General features: G+C 33.7%; 2 pseudogenes; both read left to right on the top strand.

Moving 5' to 3' along the window:
* The window catches only part of LOC126409522 (protein TIC 214-like), a 6,213-nt pseudogene extending 2,244 nt beyond the window's left edge, over positions 1-3,969 (top strand).
* Positions 3,970-3,984: 15 nt separating this feature from the next.
* Positions 3,985-4,996, top strand: LOC126409516 (NAD(P)H-quinone oxidoreductase subunit H, chloroplastic-like; annotated as a pseudogene).
* Positions 4,997-5,000: the final 4 nt, after the last annotated feature.

The raw sequence follows: 5,000 nt of genomic DNA, 5'->3' as shown, positions 1-5,000 counted from the left end.
TGATACGTTACTCGCAACAATCAGATTTTCGTCGTGATATAATCAAAGGGTCGATGCGGGCTCAAAGACGTAAAACAGTCACTTGGGAAATGTTTCAAACAGATGTACACTCCCCCCTTTTTTTTGACAGAATAGACAAAACACCTTTGTTTTCTTTTGATATCTCAAGGATGATGAACCTCATTTTTAGGAATTGGATGGAGGAAAAAAGCCCAAAAATACAAACATCTGATTATGTGGGTGAAGGGGCAAAAGAGAAAGAGAAAATGGAGAAAGAACACGAAGAGGAGTATAAAAGAAAAGAGGATAAAAGACAGGAGGAGGAACGGATAGCAATAGCAGAAACTTGGGATAATATTATATTTGCTCAAGCAATAAGGAGTTCCATATTAGTAACCCACTCGATTCTTCGAAAATACATCATATTACCTTCATTGATAATAGTTAAAAATATTGGTCGTATGTTATTATTTCAATTCCCTGAGTGGTATGAAGATTTGACCGAATGGAGTAGGGAAATGCATGTCAAATGCACATATAATGGTGTTCAATTATCGGAAACAGAATTTCCAAAAGATTGGTTAACAGACGGTATTCAGATAAAAATCCTATTTCCTTTCTCTCTGAAACCTTGGCATAGAAAAAAGCTACGATCCCATCATAAGGATCTAAGAAAAAAACAAAAAAATTTCTGTTTTTTAACGATCTGGGGGATGGAAACAGAAGTCCCCTTTGGCTCTCCCCGAAAAAAACCTTTCTTTTTTGAACCCATTAATAAAACACTCGAAAAAAAATTAGAAAAGTCAAAAAGACAGGTTTTTTCTTTCTAAGAATTATAAAAGACAACATAAAAGGTTTCTAAAGATTCTCAACGAAAAAATAAGATGGATTATCAAAATAGTTCTATTTATAAAAAGAAAAGTGAAGAAACTCTTTTTCTTAGTGACGCGAGTCTATGACCCAAGTCAAAATGAAGAACCAAGTCAAAATGAGAAAGATTCCAAAAAAATCATCCATGAATCACCCATTATAATTGTATCCGGAGATTGGACAAATGATTCACTGATAGAAAGAAAAATTAATGATCTGGCTGATAAGACAACCAAAATCTGGGATCAAGTAGAAAAGATTAGAAAAGACAAGAAAAAAAACCTCTAACTCCAGATATTGAGGATATAGATATTAGTACTAACAAGGGAAATTTTAGTAATAAAAGAACCGAATCACGGAAACATATTTTTCAAATATCTAAAAAAAGAAGAAGTGCCCCATTAATCTCTAAATGGAACTCTTTTATGAAATCTTTCATTGAAAGAATATACATGGGTATCCTTCTATGTATCACTAACATTTACAGGATCAATGCACAATTTTTTCTTGACTCAACAAAAAATACTTTAAATGGATACACTTACAATGACGAAATAAAGGAAAAGGATACTAATGAAACGAATCCAAATATAATTCCCTTCATTTCGACTGTAAAATCTCTTTCTACTTATACTACTAATATAAGTAGTGATAGTAATTCACCGATTTACTGCGACTTATCTTCTTTGTCTCAAGCCTATGTGTTTTACAAATTATTGCAAACCCAAGTTAGTAACAAATATAAGTCAGAATCCATATTTCATTACTACAGAACATATCCTTTTATTAAGGATAGAATAAAAGACTATTTCCATGACTATTTCCATACACGAGGAATATTTGATTCAGAATCAAAACACAAGAAACTGCGGAATTCTGGAATGAGTGAATGGAAAAACTGGTTAAAGAGCCATTATCAATACAATTTCTCCCATGACAAATGGTCTAGATTAGCACCTCTAAAATGGAGAAAGAAAGTCAATCAGCATTTTACGATTAAAAATAACGACTCACCAAAATTGGGTTCATATGAAGAAAAAGACCAATTAATTCATTCCGGTAAAAAGGATTATTATAAATATAAATTGGACTTATTGAAGAGTCCGAGTTGCGAAAAAAAAATTAAAAAACACTACAGATATGATCTTTTATCATATAAATATCTTAATTATGAAGATGTGAAAGACTCCAATATTTATGGATCACCATTACAAGTAAACAGGCACGGAGAGATTTCTAATTACAATACACATAAATACAAATCGTTTTATGCTACAACTATAAATGATAGCCTAGAAGATAAATATACAATTGATAGGGATCCAAATCTAGATAGAAAATATTTGGAATTGAGAATCACCAATTTTTACCCTAGAAACAATATTGAAACTAGGACTAGTACGGGTATCAGAACTTTCATTAATAAAAAAAGAAAACTACTAAGACTGGGACCAATAAGAAAGATATTCTTTATCTTTATATCAGAATTCATCAAGAAATCCAAACAAAGCAAAAAGAGTTATTTTTTGATTGGATGGGAATGAATGAACAAATGTTAGATCATACTATATCGAATCTGCGCCCTTGGTTCTTACCAGAATTTGTGCCGCTTTACGATCGATATAAGACTAATCCGTGGATCATACCAATCAAATTGCTTCTATTTGATTTTCATGGAAACAAAACAAGCGATCTTTATATAGATCCAAAGGTGGAATCTAATCAAAAAGAAAGATTTAATCCAAAACCAAAAGTAGAATCTAATCAAAAGGGATATCTTGAATTAGAGAATGGGAACCGGGACGAGAAAGAACGACAGCACCAAGGAAATCTTATATCTGATATAAGAAACCAAAAAAAGATGTTGGAGCAAATTCCGCGGGTTCAGATATTAAGAAACGCAGAAAGAAAAAGAAATTCAAGAGCAAGAAGGAAGCGGAACTAGACTTATTTTTGAAAAAATATTTTCTTTTTCAACTCCGATGGGGTGATTCTTTCAATCAAAGAATGACCAATAATATCAAGGTATATTGTCTACTGCTTAGACTTATGAATCCGAATGAAATTGCTATATCCTCTATTCAAAGAGGAGAAATGGGTCTAGATGTAATGCTGATTAATAAGGATTTGTCTCTTCCAGAATTGATAAAAAGGGGAATATTTATTGTTGAACCGGTTCGTTTGTCTATCAAATGGGATGGAATTTCGATTATGTATCAAACCATAGCTATTTCATTGACCCATAAGGTTCAGTACCAAACTAATCGAGGATACCAGGTAAAAAACATATTGATAAGAATGACTTGAATGGCTCGATTGCACGACACGGAGGAGTGCGTGTGAATGGGGACAATAATAATTATGATTTGCTTGTTCCTGAACATATTTTATCTCCTAGCCATCGTAGAGAATTGAGAATTATAAGCCGTTTCAATTACCGAAATAGGAACCTTGTGAATAAGAATCCAGTATTTTGCAATAGAGCTAAGACTAATGCGCAGGGTTTGAGAAATTTGTAAATAGGGATAAGCATTTTGATACAGATACAAATAACTCTCTAAAATGGAAAGTGTTTCTTTGGCCCACTCATCGATTAGAAGATTTAGCCTGTATGAATCGTTATTGGTTTGATACCAATAATGGGAGTCGTTTCAGTATGTCAAGGATCCATATGTATAAGCAATTTGGAATTCGCTGATGTTACAATCAATTTCCCTCTTTATCACGCGCCTGGTATATGAGAACATGCAAATAAATACATACCTTATGTTAGACTCTGATACACAAGATTCAGTCAGTTAGACTCTGATACACAAGATTCAGTCAGTTAGACTCTGATACACAAGATTCAGTCACATATCAATTGGACCTAGGAATGAATCGACAGAATCTTTTTAGGTCCCTTTCCCTTTCATTCTGTTTCGTGAGCCCAGGAATATACCATCCCTTTGTATCTGAATAAATTTATTGTTATTATTTATTCATATTCATTTTGATTTGTTTGATAGAAAAAAGAGTAATATATGAATCAATCCAGATTATTGTGTACACCAGAACAAAATAAATGGTATTATTATTCTTGATTGGGAAGATTTATATCCGTGGAACAAAAAGAAAAAAGAGAAGAATTTATTTGTATGGTAAAGAATTCGCCCATATCCGTTATTCCACAAGAAGAAAAAAGGGGTTCTGTTGAATTCCAAGTATTTAATTTTACCAATAAGATAGAGAGACTTACTTCACATTTGAAACTGCACAGAAGAGACTATTTATCTCAGAGGGGTCTGCGGAAAATTCTGGGGAAACGCCAACGACTGCTGGTTTATTTATCAAAGAAAAATCGAGTGCGTTATAGGGAATTAATTGGTCAATTGGGTATTCGAGAACCAAAAACTGGTTAGTTTGGAAATTCGTTTGAGTTATTCGGTTCATTAGATCTTGAATTTGGATGAACCTCGTTTCATTTTCAGGAATTCATGGAATAATGAATTGGGATCGGAGAAATGGAATAATGAATTGGAATCGGAGAATAAAAACATATGACTGTACCAGACGCAAGAAAAGACCTCCTCGTGGTCAATATGGGTCCTCACCACCCGTCAATGCATGGTGTTCTTCGACTCATTGTTACTCTAGATGGCGAAGATGTTATCGACTGTGAACCCATATTGGGTTATTTACACAGAGGAATGGAAAAAATTGCGGAAAACCGAACAATTATACAATATCTACCTTATGTAACACGTTGGGATTATTTAGCTACTATGTTCACGGAGGCAATAACCGTTAATGCACCTGAGGAATTGGGAAATATTCAAGTACCTAAAAGAGCCAGCTATATTAGGGTAATTATGCTGGAGTTGAGTCGTATAGCTTCGCATTTGTTATGGCTTGGACCTTTTATGGCCGATATCGGTGCGCAGACTCCTTTCTTCTATATTTTCAGAGAGAGGGAATTGTTATATGATCTATTCGAAGCTGCCACAGGTATGCGAATGATGCATAATTATTTCCGTATCGGGGGGTAGCTGCTGATTTACCTCATGGCTGGATAGATAAATGTTTAGATTTCTGCGATTATTTTTTAACGGGAGTTGTTGAATATCAAAAGCTTATTACGCGCAATCCCA

The sequence above is a fragment of the Nymphaea colorata genome, unplaced genomic scaffold (genome assembly GCF_008831285.2).
Source record: "Nymphaea colorata isolate Beijing-Zhang1983 unplaced genomic scaffold, ASM883128v2 scaffold0491, whole genome shotgun sequence".
Classification (NCBI taxonomy): Eukaryota; Viridiplantae; Streptophyta; class Magnoliopsida; order Nymphaeales; family Nymphaeaceae; genus Nymphaea; species Nymphaea colorata.
This window is presented reverse-complemented; position numbering and strand designations above follow the sequence as displayed.